General features: G+C 40.5%; 1 long non-coding RNA gene across 1 annotated transcript in view; it reads left to right on the top strand.

Moving 5' to 3' along the window:
- Window positions 1-1,770: 1,770 nt before the first annotated feature.
- The window catches only part of LOC129052151 (uncharacterized), a 54,678-nt gene continuing 39,162 nt past the window's right edge, over window positions 1,771-17,286 (top strand). Inside the window, exons 1-2 of the long non-coding RNA XR_008516996.1 lie at window positions 1,771-1,969; window positions 11,052-11,148. This is a non-coding gene — a long non-coding RNA (uncharacterized LOC129052151). The remainder of the gene's footprint in view (window positions 1,970-11,051; window positions 11,149-17,286) is intronic.

Genomic DNA, 17,286 nt, shown 5'->3' on the forward strand with positions numbered 1-17,286 from the left:
AAGGTCGATGTACTTTGAAAAACAGATGGGCTCTGCTTTGTGAAAACTCCAAGCATATAAAGTCTAACTTGAATAAAAGGTACATGTTTGGAAGGAAAGTGTTTGTTATAAAAGGATTGTTCACCGTTGGGGTGTATAAATGGAAGTGTTCTTTTAGCCAGGCAGATCCTTAACCTGTCTAAAAGAGTATTTGATTTTAAAGTCCCTTGAACTAGGTCTGTTGCATATATTTTCAAATATACCACTTTGGCTGGGAGTAATATTTAGCCACAAATATTCTCTCAGCAAGAAAAATGGAGGATAAAATGTTATATATGTTGGTGTCTTTTTCCTATCTAGTTTCTATTTCTTACTTGAATCATCTTAAAACAACTAAGAAAGTTATAATCAGAACTAGGTCCAAATTTGTTGTCCTAGTTTGTTTTTGTGACTTGTCTAAAAGCTGAGCAAAATCTGCTCAACAAGGGTCTTGGAAACATTGTTACTTGTGTTTTCCATCCATCACTTCTGTTCATCTGCATATACCTGAACAGAATTATTCCTAGTGCATTGAATCTATATACCCTCTCTTAGTCTCTGTTCATTATAGTAAGCTCCAGAAAAAAAAATATAAAAGAAATATTAAAGAAAGAAAAGAAGGGCAAAGAAAAAAGTTCTGCTGATTAAGAAATCCCTTTTAGCCAGCAGGGCGCCAGAAGAATCCAGGGACATCAGTAGTTCCTGAACTGCTAAAGTATTTCCTAGTCTTGTGAATTCTAAACATCTCTGAAGTCCAATATAGATCCCAAATATACTGATAGGATTAGAAATAGCATTTCCAATAAAAAATGCATAACACAGTAGGACATGAAATGAGGTATTTCTCTTTGAAACCGTGAAAGTGCACCATATTTGTCTGGAAATGTGTATGTGAAATTTAAACAACCCTTGAAGACATCCATCTAATTTTTTTTGAGTTTGCTCCTCAATTGAAGTTCCACTCTCTGGAAGTTTGTGCTGTGGGCTCCCAACTTCACTCTCTGCCTCTCCTTTGTTTCCCTCCATTTCCTTCCCTTTATGACCCTTTTCAGTTGCGCCCCCTTGATTTATGGTCATTTGTGTGATTGCACTGCTTTGCTTTATGGCAGTTTATGTCATCCTGGTCTTGTCATAAATGACTACCATAAAGTGAGGTAAAATATCATAAAGCATTAGTGAGTCCCTGCTACTCAAGGTTCTTCAGAATAAACCCTGACAGGAACCAGCTATAGAAAAATAGATCTGGCCATTTGAAAGGTGCAGCATTTGTAATAATAATCATAATAATGATAGTTAAAAATAAGTTACTAAAGTTTGCTGAACTCTTTCTATGTGCCAGTCACTGGGTTAAGTTTATTTCATACATTATGACATAGAATCCTTGTTACTGCCCTCAATGGCAAAAACTAGGATTATCACCATTGTATAGATGAGGAAACCGAGGCAGGGAGAAGTTCAGCATGGCCAGTACTCAGTACAGTCCACAGTCTTACTGTGTCTTAAGAGCTCATGCTTTTAACTATTGTTGGTCTAGATGCTGCAGCTTGTGCTGCGTGCACATAAGGGGTTGAGTGGATTGAAATGTGGGTTTAGCATTTGGCAGACAGTTTTCATGACTGAGGAGCTCTTGTCACCTTCAGGCCTTTTGTGCTCTCCTCCCCCTCCCAGTTCACAGACCCTTCTGACATACCCTGCTACCCTGGCAGCACTGCCTGCCTTTGTTACCTCACCATGCCCTCTAGACCGCAAGTTATCTGCAAAGTTGTCTTTCCTGATTCACCCAGCTCACTTCTGACCTTGTCCTTTGGAATCTCAGCTGTGCTAGCACATTTTTGAGCCAGAAGCCTGAGAGTCACCTTTGATTCCTTCTCTTTCTAACTAGCAAGTCCTGCCTATGCCACCTCTAAGAGGCATCTTACACCCATCTGCATTTCATTTTACCTTCCAGAAGGTGGGTACTGTAAGCCACTGCCATCTCTCTCCTGCACTGCTAGAGATCAGGCTCTGCAAATGCTCCCAGCCACCTGTCCTCTGGGCTCTATGCAGGAGCAGAAGCACTTATAAGCATGAGCTGGGACTGTCATTGACAGCCCTCATTTATCCCTATGGTTTGCTTCCTTTTGTGCTTTCTCTGACTCCTGCCTCCCTCATGACATTTTGTCATGCTGTTGTCTCCAGCTCACTGGCCTCCCCCGAACCAGGTGAATTATTTTCTAACTTAGAAACTTCACACCATAAACTTTGCTCTCTGCCTGGAACTCCCAGCCCTTAACTTTCCTGTACCCATTCTTGTCTTTACACAGTCAATTTGCTTATCATTGTTCCTGCCTCAAGCTTTCCCCCTCTTTCTTCAATTCTCTACTACTGCAACTCTTTCCTTCCTAGATCTGCCCATATATACTGAGGAGTGATTTGTTTATGTATTGATGATCTGTTTCCCTGTCTAGATTGTAAGCTCCATGGGGACAGGAACACACCTATCACGTCCATAGCCACATTCCTAGCATTCGTCACAGGGCTCAGCACAACAGCATGGGACATATTTGTCGAGTGGGTTTAGATGGGATTGCAGGTTATATCTCCACGTCTAAACTGGATTGTGAGGGCTGAAAGGACAGCCATGCATCATCTGTTTCTGTAAAATATGTTATACCAACAGCATTCACATTGTAGGAACAAAGTGGATGTTAATGTGATACATAGCTGTTGACTGAATTACAGTAGCCCTCACAAAACCTTGGCTCCTAGGATTAAGACAGTGCATTGCATTGGGTTGGGCATTGGAGACTGGCCATGGGGTGTATAAAAAGGGGAAATGGATCTTAAGACAAGTTAGGACAACAGTTTCTATGATCCAATAAATTCATTGAAAGAAATATGTGAGCATATTGGTTAAAAAAGAAAAAGAGAAGAAAAAAAGGAACCAGGAGGAAAAATGGAATCAGTGTATTTCTCTCTCTTTTTTTTTTTTTTTTTTGCCCCCTCATCTCCTGTCTTTTCCAGAAATCTTTCTAGGTTTCCTCTGTCACATCCGTATGAAGTGTAAATTATAGTTTCCAATATAAATGGCCATTTTCAGCAAATTTTAGCAAGGAACAAAATTTCATTTGAGACTGAAATTTGGCATCCCTTTGCCTCTTCATGCTGGGAACTATTTTTTGTCTTTACAAAATGCAATGAGAAATAAATCTTTTTGCTTTTATTTCTAAATGGTACTACACCAAGCCGAAAATGCACTGGGAAAATAGGAATGCCTCCAAGCTCGGGCCAGCCTTTGCAATCCTAATTTATAGTGTGTGCTGTTATACAAGGGAGAAATCAGATCAGGGTCCTATAAAAATGTGAGGCTATTTTTAATTGTATGTACTCACTTCCAATCCCATTCCTCTCCCTGCAAATTTCGTTTTACCCTGGCACTCCTAACTAACTACATTGCCACCCACAAAGAAGCCTGGTACACTCAACAGCTAACACTTGATTTGACACCATTTAGGAGGCTGGCAACTCCAAAAGCATATGGAAGATTCCAGATGGATTCCCAGGGACATTTGGCTCCAGGTTTCTTATGTTGGGGAACACGGTTGGCACATGGAGCAGGCCAGTTCTTTATTGCATCCTGTCTGAGGCAAGATGTTGGTTGTCCCTAGACCCCTGACATTACATGCCAGTTGATGCCTCCCAGTCACTGTGACAAGTAAAATACACCTCCCCCAGTTCTGAATGTTACCTTTGGGGGACCCGATTCACTTTGGCTGAGAACCACCAGGAGGATTTAAAACTTTTTGCACAAAAATTAACAGGGCATGGTTGGGCATGCCTGTAATCCCAGCTACTCGGGAGGCTGAGGCAGGATAATTGCTTGAACCTGGGAGGCAGAGGTTGCAGTGAGCCAAGATCGTGCCACTGCATTCCAGCCTGGGTGACAGAGCAAGAGTCTGTCTTCAATAAATGAGTGGGGTTCCAAGATGGCCGAATAGGAACAGCTCTAGTCTACAGCTCCCAGCGTGAGTGACGTGGAAGATGGGTGATTTCTGCATTTCCAACTATGGTACCGGGTTCATCTCACTGAGGCTTGCCAGACAGTGACTGCAGGACAGTGTGTGCAGCCCACAGAGTGTGAGCCAAACAAAGCAGGGCGAGGCATTGCCTTACCTGGGAAGCACAAGGGGTTGGGGAATTCCCTTTCCTAGCCAAGGGAAACCATGACAGACCTGGAAAATCAGGTCACTCCCACCCTTATACTGCACTTTTCCAACAGTCGTAGCAAATGGCATACCAGGAGATTATATCCTGCGCCTGGCTTGGAGGGTCCTATGCCCATGGAGCCTCACTCACTGCTAGCATGGCAGTCTGAGATCTAACTGCAAGGCGGCAGCAAGGCTGGGGGAGGGGTACCCGCCATTGCTGAGGCTTGAGTAGGTAAACAAAGCAGCAGGGAAGCTCGAGCTGGGTGGAGCCCACGGCAGCTCAAGGAGGCCTGCCTGCCTCTGTAGACTCCACCCCTGGGGGCAGGGCATAGCTGAACAAAAGGCAGCAGAAACTTCTGCAGACTTAAACGTCCCTGTCTGACAGCTTTGAAGAGAGTAGTGGTTCTCCCAGCATGGAGTTTGAGATCTGAGAATGGACAGACTGCCTCCTCAAGTGGGTCCCTGACCCCCGAGTAGCCTAACTGGGAGACACCTCCCAGTAGGGGCTGACTAACACCTCATACGGCCGGGTGCCCCTCTGAGACCAAGCTTCCGGAGGAATGATCAGGCAGCAGCATTTGCTGTTCTGCAATATTTGCTGTTCTGCAGCCTCTGCTGATGATATCCAGGCAAACAGTGTCTGAGTGGATCTCCAGCAAACTCCAACAGACCTGCAGCTGAGAGACCTGACTGTTAGAAGGAAAACTAACAAACAGAAAGGACATCCACACCAAAACCCCATCTGTACGTCACCATCATCAAAGACCAAAGGTAGATAAAACCACAAAGATGGGGAGAGACCGAGCAGAAAAGCTGAAAATTCTAAAAATCAGAGCGCCTCTTCTCCTCCAAAGGAATGCAGCTCCTCGCCAGCAATGGAACAAAGCTGGACAGAGAATGACTTTGACGAGTTGAGAGAAGAAGGCTTCAGATGATCGGTAATAACAAACTTCTCTGAGCTAAAGGAGGATGTTCGAACACATTGCAAAGAAGCTAAAAACCTTGAAAAAAGATTACATGAATGGCTAACTAGAATAAACAGCTTAGAGAGGACCTTAAATGACCTGATGGAGCTGAAAACCATGGCATGAGAACTATGTGATGTATGCAAAAGCTTCAGTAGCCAATTTGATCAACTGGAAGAAAGGGTATCAGTGGTTGAAGATCAAATGAATGAAATGAAGTGAGAAGAGAAGTTTAGAGAAAAAAGAGTAAAAAGAAACCAACAAAGCCTCCAAGAAATATGGGACTGTGTGAAAAGACCAAATCTGTGTCTGATTGGTGTACCAGAAAGTGACGGGGAGAATGGAACCAAGTTGGAAAACACTCTGCCGGATATTATCCAAGAGAACTTCCCCAACCTAGCAAGGCAGGCCAACATTCAAATTCAGGAAATACAGAGAACGCCACAAAGATACTGCTCGAGAAGAGACACATAATTGTCAGATTCACCAAAGTTGAAATGAAGGAAAAAATGTTAAGGGCAGCCAGAGAGAAAGGTCGGGTTACCCACAAAGGGAATCCCATCAGACTAACAGCGGATCTCTCCGCAGAAACTCTACAAGCCAGAAGAGAGTGGGGGCCAATATTCAACATTCTTTTTTTTTTTTTTTTTTTTTTGAGACGGAATCTTGCTCTGTCGCCTAGGCTGGAGTGCAGTGGCACGATCTTGGCTCACCGCAAGCTCTGCCTCGCACGTTCATGCCATTCTCCTGCCTCAGCCTCCTGAGTAGCTGGGACTATAGGCGCCTGCCCCCACACCCAGCTAATTTTTTGTATTTTTAGTAGAGATGGGATTTCACCATGCTAGCCAGGATGGTCTCGATCTCCTGACCTCATGATCTGCCCACCTTGGCCTTCCAAAGTGCTGAGATTACAGGCATGAGCCACCACGCCTGGCCTCAACATTCTTAAAGAGAAGAATTTTCAACCCAGAATTTCATACCCAACCGAACTAAGCTTCATAAGTGGAGGAGAAATAAAATCCTTTACAGACAAGCAAATGCTGAGAGATTTTGTCACCACCAGGCCTGCCTTACAAGGGCTCCTGAAGGAAGCACTAAACATGGAAAGGAACAACTGGTACCAGCCACTGCAAAAACATGCCAAATTGTAAAGACCATTGATGCTAGGAATAAACTGCATCAACTAATGAGCAAAATAACCAGCTAACATCATAATGACAGGATCAGATTCACACATGAAAGTATTAACCTTAAATGTAAATGGGCTAAATGCTCCCATTAAAAGACATAGACTGGCAAATTGGATAAAGAGTCAAGACCGATCAATGTGCTATATTCAGGAGACCTATCTCACATGCAGAGACACACATAGGCTCAAAATAAAGGGATGGAGGAAGATCTACCAAGCAAATGGAAAACAGAAAAAAGCAGGGGTTGCAATCCTGGTCTTTGATAAAACAGACTTTAAACCAACAAAGATCAGAAGAGACAAAGAAAGCCATTACGTAATGGTAAAAGGATCAATACAACAAGAAGAGCTAACTGTCCTAAATATATATGCACCCAATACAGGAGCACCCAGATTCATAAAGCAAGTCCTTAGAGACCTACAAAGAGACTTAGACTCCCACACAATAATAATGGGAGACTTTAACACACCACTGTCAACATTAGACAGATCAACGAGACAGAAAGTTAACAAGGATATCCAGGAATTGAACTCAGCTCTGCACCAAGTGGACTTAATAGACATCTACAGAACTGTCCACCCCAAATCAACAGAATACACATTCTTCTCAGTACCACATCACACTTATTCCAAAATTGACCACATAGTTGGAAGTAAAGCACTCCTCAGCAAATGTAAAAGAACAGAAATTATAACAAACTGTCCCTCAGACCACAGTGCATCAAATTAGAACTCAGGATTAAGAAACTCACTCAGAACTGCTCAACTACATGGAAACTGAACCACTGCTCCTGAATGACTGCTGGGTACATAACGAAATGAAAGCGGAAATAAAGATGTTCTTTGAAACCAATAAGAACAAAGACACAACATACGAGAATATCTGGGACACATTTAAAGCGGTGTGTAGAGGGAAATTTATAGCACTAAATGCTCACAAGAGAAAGCAGGAAAGATCTAAAATTGACATCCTAACATCACAATTAAAAGAACTAGAGAAGCAAGAGCAAACACATTCAAAAGCTAGCCGAAGGCAAGAAATAACTAAGATCAGAGCAGAACTGAAGGAGATAGAGACACAAAAAACCCTTAAAAAAATCAGTGAATCCAGGAGCTGGTTTTTCGAAAGATCAACAAAATTGATAGACCGCTAGCAAGACTAATAAAGAGGAAAAGAGAGAAGAATCAAATAGACGCAATAAAAAATGATACAGGGGCTATCACCACCAATCCCACAGAAATACAAACTACCATCAGAGAATACTATGAACACCTCTATGCAAATAAACTAGAAATTCTAGAAGAAATGGATAAATTCCTGGACACATACACCCTCCCAAGACTAAACCAGGAAGAAGTTGAATCCCTGAATAGACCAATAACAGGCTCTGAAATTGAGGCAATAATTAATAGCCTACCAACCAAAAAAAGTCCAGGACCAGACAGATTCACAGCTGCGTTTTACCAGAGGTACAAAGAGGAGCTGGTACCATTCCTTCTGAAACGATGCCAATCAATAGAAAAATAGGGAATCCTCCCTAACTCATTTTATGAGGCCAGCATCATCCTGATACCACAGCCTGGCAGAGACACAACAAAAAAAGAGAATTTTAGACCAATATCCCTGATGAACATCGATGCAAAAATCCTCAATAAAATTCTGGGAAACTGGATCCAGCAGCACATCAAAAAGCTTATCCACCATGATCAAGTGAGCTTCATCCCTGGGATGCAAGACTGGTTCAGCATATACAAATCAATAAATGTAATCCAGCATATAAACAGAACCAAAGACAAGAACCACATGATTATCTCAATAGATGCAGAAGAGGCCTTTGACAAAATTCGACAGCCCTTCATGCTAAAAACTCTCAATAAATTAGGTATTGATGGGACGTACCTCAAAATAATAAGAGCTATTTATGACAAACCCACATCCAGTATCATACTGAATGGGCAAAAACTGGAAGCATTCCCTTTGAAAACTGGCACAAGACAGGCATGCCCTCTCTCACCACTCCTATTCAACATAGTGTTGGAAATTCTGGCCAGGGCAATCAGGCAGGAGAAAGAAATAAAGGGTATTCAATTAGGAAAAGAAGAAGTCTAATTGTCCCTGTTTGCAGAAGACATGATTGTATATTCAGAAAACCCCATTGTCTCAGCCCAAAATTTCCTTAAGCTGATAAGCAACTTCAGTAAAGTCTCAGGATACAAAATCAATGTGCAAAAATCACAAGCATTCCTATACACCAATAACAGACAAACGGAGAGCCAAATCATGAGTGAACTCCCATTCACAATCACTTCAAAGAGAATAAAATACCTAGAAATCCAACTTACAAGGGATGTGAAGGACCTCTTCAAGGGGAACTACAAACCACTGCTCAATGAAATAAAAGAGGACACAAACAAATGGAAGAACATTCCATGCTCATGGGTAGGAAGAATCAATATCGTGAAAATGACCATACTGCCCAAGGTAATTTATAGATTCAATGCCATCCCCATCAAGCTACCAATGACTTTCTTTACGAAATTGGAAAAAAACTATTTTAAAGTTCATGTGGAACCAAAAAAGAGCCCGCATTGCCAAGACAATCCTAAGCCAAAAGAACAAAGCTGGAGGCATCACGCTACCTGACTTCAAACTATACTACAAGGCTACAGTAACCAAAACAGCATGGTACTGGTGCCAAAACAGCATGGTACTGGTACCAAAACAGAGATGTAGACCAATTGAACAGAACAGAGCCCTCAGAAATAATACCACGCATCTACAACCATCTAATCTTTGACAAACCTGACAAAAACAAGAAATGGGAAAGGATTCCCTATTTAATAAATGGTGCTGGGAAAACTGGCTAGCCATATGTAGAAAGTTGAAACTGGATCCCTTCTTTACACCTTATACAAAAATTAATTCAAGATGGATTAAAGACTTAAATGTTAGACCTAAAACCATAAAAACCCTAGAAAAATCCTAGGCAATACCATTCAGGACATAGGCATGGGCAAGGACTTCATGTCTAAAACACCAAAAGCAATGGCAACAAAAGCCAAAATTGACAAATGGGATCTAATTAAACTAAAGAGCTTCTGCACAGCAAAAGAAACTACCATCAGAGTGAACAGGCAACCTACAGAATGGGAGAACATTTTTGCAATCTACCCATCTGACAAAGGGCTAATATCCAGAATCTACAAGGAACTTAAATAAATTTACAAGAAAAAAATCAAACAACCCCATCAACAAGTGGGCGAAGGATATGAACAGACACTTCTCAAAAGAAGACATTTATGCAGCCAAAAAACACATGAAAAAATGCTCATCATCACTGGCCATCAGAGAAATGCAGATCAAAACCACAATGAATTACCATCTCACACCAGTTAGAATGGCGATCACTAAAAAGTCAGGAAACAACAGGTGCTGGAGAGGATGTGGAGAAATAGGAACACTTTTACACTGTTGGTGGGACTGTAAACTAGTTCAACCATTGTGGAAGACAGTGTGGCAATTCCTCAAGGATCTAGAACTAGAAATACCATTTGACCCAGGCATCCCATTACTAGGTATATACCCAAAGGATTATAAATCATGCTGCTATAAAGACACATGCACACGTATGTTTATTGCGGCACTATTCACAATAGCAAAGACTTGAAACCAACCCAAATGTCCATCAATGATAGACTGGATTAAGAAAATGTGGCACATATACACCATGGAATACTATGCAGCTGTAAAAAAGGATGAGTTCATGTCCTTTATAGGGACATGGATGAAGCTGGAAACCATCATTCTGAGCAAACTATCGCAAGGACAGAAAACCAAACACCGCATGTTTTCACTCATAGGTGGGAATTGAACAATGAGAACAGTTGGACCCAGGAAGGGGAATATCACACACCAGGGCCTGTCGTGGGGTGAGGGCGGGGGCGGGGGAGGGGGGGAGGTATAGCCTTAGGAGATATACCTAATGTAAATGACAAGTTAATGGGTGCAGCACACCAACATGGCACATGTATACATATGTAACAAACCTGCACGTTGTGTACATGTATCCTGGAACTTAAAGTATAATAATAATAATAAAATAAAATTATTTTTATTCACATACAAAATGGAGTACTATTCAGCCATCAAAAAGAATGAGATCCCATCATTTGCAAGGACATGGATGGCACTGGAGGTCATTATGTTAAGTGAAATAAGCCAAGTACAGAAAGATACATGTCTCTTGTTCTCACTTACTTGTGGGATCTAAAAATCAAAACAATTTAAGTCATGGAGATAGAGAGTGGAAGGATGGTTACCAGGGGATGGGAAGTGTAGTGGAGGCTGGGGTGGGGAAGGTGGGGATGGTTAGTGGGTATAAAAAATAGAATGAATAAAACCTAGTATTTGATAGCACAAGAGGGTAACTACAGTCAGTAATAATTTAACTGTACATTTAAAAATAACAAAAAGTATAATTGAATTGTTTGCAACACAAAGGATAAATGCTTGAGGTGATGGAAACCCCATTTACCCTGATGTGATTACACATTGCATGCCCATATCAAAACATCTCATGTAACCCATAAATATATACACCTACTATGTACCCACAGAAATTAAAAATTAAAAATAAAAAAAGGTTCAATCCACCCAAAAAATAATAAATAAATAAATACAACTTTTTGCAGGCATCTCAAGATGAAGGTTTCCTATTTGTGATTATGAAAAAAATGTGAAGAACAAATCCCTTGGTGTTCTTAGACCGAAGTCAGAGCAACAGACCTAGTAAGTATTCTCTGAACATTCATTACATGTTAGCAACCTTCAAAGCAGTTTGTGTTCCCTCATATGGTCCTCCATGAGGTAAGTATCAGAGCTATAGTAAGATCTATTTAATAGTGAGACCTAAATGTGTCCCAAGGCCACTCAGGATTGCCCCGGTAACCCTGAAGCTCGAAAACCCCTGAGATCAAGACTGAAGGAGTCTGTATTGTTCCTCCCTGCATGCTTCTTGCTTGCGTGTCCCCTTCTCTTCCCTTTCTGTATCCCTTCTTCCCCATCTTTAATTTCTTCTTTTCCAATGGTTTCCTGCCTCTTTCCAAAATCACTTAATCTGTGGAAATAAACTGAATTTTCTATTTGCTGGTTACAGCATTAAACAATAAAACTAGATGGGTATTCACCAAATTTAGAGGGTATAGTTTGGAATATTTGGTCATCTAGTTTCTGTAGAGTTGATGAAATTCATTTAGTGGTGGTGGCAGGGACCTGAGAGAGATGGATTGTGATAACTCCAGTGTGGCTAAAACAGGTTCAAGAGGAAGCCTGTGTGACTGTCAATCAGAGTAGGGATGGTTCATATCAGAGTGACATGGTCAGAGTAACAAACAGTTGCTTTCAAGGCAAGCTCTGATTCAAAAGCCACAAGGGCCGATGCGGGGAGGCCAGGAGCTGATCTGCAATTGAGCTCCTTCTTGGGCAACTCTATGTGGCATCCTCCAGTGAAGGCATCAGGAATCTCTTTATTTAATAATGTTTAATGTTTCTCCTGTGCAAATGTGTATTAGGGCCTGTTCTGTAATTGTGGGATGGGGTGGAGTGATAAGTAAGAAATGACCCCAAATCTCTAAAATTTCACATCCTGGCAGAGCAGACTGAAGCACAAATAGTATCAAGCCCTTTATAATAGAGCAGGGGTTCTCAGTTTGGGCACTATTAACATTTAGGGTAGAATACTTTTTTTTTTTTTTTTTTTTTTTTTGAGACGGAGTCTTGCTCTGTCACCCAGGCTGGAGTGCAGTGGCGCGATCTCGGCTCACTGCAAGCTCTGCCTTCCGGTTTCACGCCATTCTCCTGCCTCAGCCTCCTGAGTAGCTGGGACTACAGGCGCCTGCCACCACGCCCGGCTGATTTTTTGTATTTTTAGTAGAGACGGGGTTTCACTTTGTTAGCCAGGATGGTTTCGATCTCCTGACCTCGTGATCCACCCGCCTCAGCCTCCCAAAGTGCTGGGATTACAGGCGTGAGCCACCGCGCCTGGCCTAGAATACTTTTTTTGTTGTGGGGACTGTCCTGGGGATTGTACAATATTTAACAGCATCCCTGGCCTCTACTTACTAGATGCCAATAGCATTCCCCCGGTCTTGAAAACCAAAAATGTCTTTGGATGTTGTCAAATATCCTCTGGGAGTAAAACTACTAGGTCATGTGTACCCCAAGTCCACTGGCTCCAAGCCCAGGACAGCACCAGGAGTTGCCCAGGAATTGCAACCTTTGTAGCCTAAATTGCCTTTCAAGTTTATTTAGGACCCAGAGCACTTTAACCTGTGGTGGGGAGGCTAGCCAGAATTTAAGTTCTGACCCTGGGATGAACAGTTTGCCTCTGGCTAGGGCTCATCTAAATGCCCCGTTCATCTATGTTGGGTGAGTTTCTGTCCAATGTTGCTTTCTACTGTGACAGGGCTACACTGAGTTCCAATGCAAAGTCCCATCATCACTGCACTCTCCCTCCTGGAGCACACACATTCTCTCTCAGTGGCATGTGGCCACTGCGGGGGCATATGGGTGGGGTGGTGTAGGCAATTCAAAACTGTCTTTCCTACCATCTTCAGTGCCTCTTTCCTTGATATGATATTAAAATTGGGCACTGCGATTACTCATCTGAGTTTCAGTCCTTACGAAGGTGTTTTCTTATGTGGATAGTTGTTCAATTTAGTTTTCCTTTGGGGAGAGGTGGGATGATTGCTGGAAAGTTCTATTTGGCCTTCCTTCTTCCTTTCTTGAGAGAAGGTGCTCTGAGCTTAAATTATGCTAATATATGAATGCAGAGAGAAGAGAAAGAGCAGGTGCAATGAGGCAGTGAAAGCCTGAAATTAGCCGCAAGAAGGGTAAAAAGTGCAGTAATTCAGTAGAGGCTGAGAGTAACTGAGTCATCACAAAGCCAGGAGCACAGGGGACAGCACAGAGCATGCCGGCTTTGGAGACACAGGACCCAAAGCCATTACAGCATCCACAGGGCTCCTGTTGGATAAGTTGCATCTCCTTTGATCAGGGGTGTGAGGCAACTCCTGTTTCCTTCCTTCCTTTTGTATTCTTACAATAAACTTGAATACCTCAGGTAACACAAGCACATACCTGTGCCTCCTACCAAGAAAATAAATACCTCGATGATGTCAGGTTGTATTATATAATTGTGGGGAAGAAGAGAAGGGAAAAAGGAGAGAAATTAGCTCACTTTTTGGGGAAAATCCTTGCTTTGCTGAGGTGGGTAAAACATTTAAAAGTTAATCTGTTAAAGGAACTGGAATTCTCTGGGCACATGCCAACCCTCAGCTGAGATGTGGTCTGGAATTGTGTGACTAAGTAAAACGGTTCATAGGAAAAGGTTTGCCTCTGTGTCAACAGGCAGATGATTCATAATTCATCAAGATTTAGCCAAGACAATAAGAGAAATATTTGAGCATTGCAAAGGACTCATCTCAGGCATCACCTTCTCAGGGGAAGACTCTTCTAACACCCTTCTTCCCTGCGTAAGACCTAGTGTCATCCCATTCCTCCAGGGCCCCTAATACTCCTGATGCACTTCTCTCTTTGACCATACTGCATTGGATGGTAATCATCTATTTACTCATCTCTCTTCACTGGGCTATGGGATCCCTGGAGGCAGGGACTATGTTTAATACATCTTGATATCCCCAGCCACTAACCAATGGCCTCCATATAGTAGGCACTCAATAAATTGTTGAGTGAGTAAATGAGAAAATTCACTCCTACAGTTTACCTCACGTACTTTTTAAGGAGGGAAAAAGAATCCATTTTAACTCGAGTATAGGTTTTCTTTCCTGAAGAGCATATGGATAAAGGACAGCTACTGATTTCTTCAGAGGGAGAAAAATGATAGAACAGGCCTCCATGCTATATTTCAAACTTATGTCAAGTTTTCTTTTAAAAAAAGTCTGTTCACCAGCAGTCGTATCATTTTTCAAATTTCATGTCGTCCATTTTCTGAGGCTGCCCATCTGTCATTTTAGGCAGAGAGTATCCATCATGATAGAAGCTAAATAATTTTCAAAGCTGTCAAGGAATGGACACAAAAAAGGTCCCCATTTCTTCTGAACAAAGTTGTCCAAGGCTGGCGGTGAGGATATGACTGGGAAAGGACAGATGGCACCCTGGGAGTGCCTCTCAAATTGGTTTCAAATGGAACAAAGAAAAAAAATTCATTTGAGAAACTAGACTTCAGTCCTTCGTGTTATATGTTACACATGTACCTATCAGTACCATAATTAGGTAAGAGTTTATTTAGAGCAAGTGTGTCTGTAAAAATAAAATTCATTTTTTCTAATGATTATGTTTTCCTTTAAACATAGTTATGTATGTAGTTTTTTCTAATTTTAGTCTTAAGAGCGAATCATATTTATTTGCCAAATACAGAAAAGTGTAAGGTGGAAAGTAAAAATCACATATTACTGCATTACACAGAAGTAACCATTAATACTGTTATTTTTGATGCATATTTTTTCAGTCCCATACACATGTTTGTGCACACACACAATGTATATATGCATATTTATATATTTTGAGACAGTTTTTATATATAATATATTATATATAATAAAATATATAACATATAATTATATATAATATATAATAGTATATTATAATATATATTATATGTTATAATATATATTATATAATAACATAATCATATATAATACATATTATAATATATATTATATAATAACATAATCATACATAATATAATATATAATATATATTTTATATATACATATATTTTGAGACAGAGTTTCACTCTTTTTGCCCAGGCTGGAGTGCAATGGCGTGATCTCGGCTCACTGCAACCTCCACCTCCCCAGTTCAAGTGATTCTCCTGCCTCAGCCTCCTGAGTAGCTGGGATTACAGGTGTGTGCCACCACACCTGGCTAATTTTGTATTTTTAATAGAGATGGGGTTTCACTATGTTGATCAGGCTGGTCTCGAACTCCTGGCCTCAAGTGATCCACCCACCTTGGCCTCCCAAAGTGTTGGGATTACAGGCGTGAGCCACCACACCTGGCCTATTTGAGTATATATATATATATGTGTGTGTGTATATATATGTGCATAAACTGTAGTATTATTTACAATTTTGGTATTATATTCTTTATGGAATTTCATATCCTGCTTTTCTCACTAAATTATATCTTAAATTATTTTTTATGCCATTAAGTATTCTGGGAAACATGATTTTTTTTTACTTCAAATGTTCACATTCTTTTTGATTTTTTAAATTTTATTTTTTAATTGGAAAGTAATAATTATACATATTCATAGGGCACATAGTGATTATACATATTCATAGGGCACATAGTGATGTTTTGTTATGTATAATGGATAGTGATCAGATCTGGGTAATTGGCATATCCATCATCTTAAACATTTATCACTTCTTTGCATTGGGGATGTTCAATATCCTCCTTCTAGCTATTTGAAACTATAATATATTATTGTTACCTATGGTCATCCTGTAGTGCTATAGAACACTAGAATGTATTCCTCCCATCTAGCTATACTTTTGTATCATTTAACAATTCTCTCCCTATTCCCTCATCCCCCTACCCTTCACAGCCTCTTGTATCTTCTGTTCTGCTTTTTACTTCTATGAGATCAACTTCCTTTTTTAGCTTTCATACGTGAATGAGAACATGTGGTGTTTAACTTTCCGTTTCTGTCTTATTTCACTTAACATAATGTCCTCCAGTTCTATCAATGTTGCTGCAAATGACAGGATTTCATTCTTTTTTATGAATGAATAGTATTCCATTGTGTATATATACCACATTTTCTTTATCCATTCATCTGTTGTTAGACACAGGTTGATTCCCTATCTTGGCTATTTTGAGCAGTGCTGCCATAAACATTGGAGTGCAGCTATCTCTTTGATTTAATGATTTTCTTTCCTTTGGATAGATTCCCAGTAGTGAGATTGCTGGATCATATGGTAGTTCTATTTGTGATTTTTGAGGAAGCTCCATACTGTTTTCCATAATGGCTGTACTAGTTTACATTCCCACCAGCAGTGTATAGGAGTTCTTTTTTACTCTGAATCTTTGCCAGTATTTGTTATTTTTTTTCTCTTTTTGATAATAGCTATCCTACCAGGGGTGAGATAATACCTCATTGTGGTTTTGGTTTGCATTTCCCTGATAATTAATGATGTTGAGCATTTTAAAATACATTTGTTGTTCATCTGTGTATTTTCTTTTGAGAAATGTCTGTTCAGATCATTTGCTCATTTTTAAATTGGATTGTTTGTTTGTTTTTTGCTGTTGAGATGTTTGGATCTCTTGTAAATTCTGGACATTAATTCCCTGTGAGATGAGAAGTTTGCAAATATTTTCTCCTATTTTATACGTTGTTTTTTCACTATGTTGTTTTCTCTTCCTGTGGAAGCTTTTTAGCTTGATATAATCCCATTTGTTTATTTTTGCTTTTGCTCTCTGTGCTTTTGAGGTCTTAATTCATAAAATATTTTTTCTGACCAATGTCTTGAAGTGTTTCCCCTGTTGTTTTCTTTCAGTAGTTTTATTGTTTTGAACTTTATATTTAGGACTTTGATCCATTTTGAGTCCATTTTTGTATAAAGTGAGAGATGGGGGTCTTGTTTTATTCTTTTGCACTTGGATCTCTGGTTTTCCCAGCACCACTTATTGAAGAGACTGTCCTTTCCCCCAAATGAGTGTTTCGGTACTTTTGTAAAAAATCAGTTGGCTGTAGATACGTGGATTAATTTCTGGGTTCTCTGTTCTGTCCCATTGGCCTATGTATCTATTTTTATGTCAGTACCATGCTATTTTGTAGTATATCTTTAGGTCTGGTAGTGTGATACCTCCAGCTTTGTTCTTTTTGCTCAGGATTCCTTT

This window comes from Pongo abelii, chromosome 21 (assembly GCF_028885655.2).
Source record: "Pongo abelii isolate AG06213 chromosome 21, NHGRI_mPonAbe1-v2.0_pri, whole genome shotgun sequence".
Classification (NCBI taxonomy): Eukaryota; Metazoa; Chordata; class Mammalia; order Primates; family Hominidae; genus Pongo; species Pongo abelii.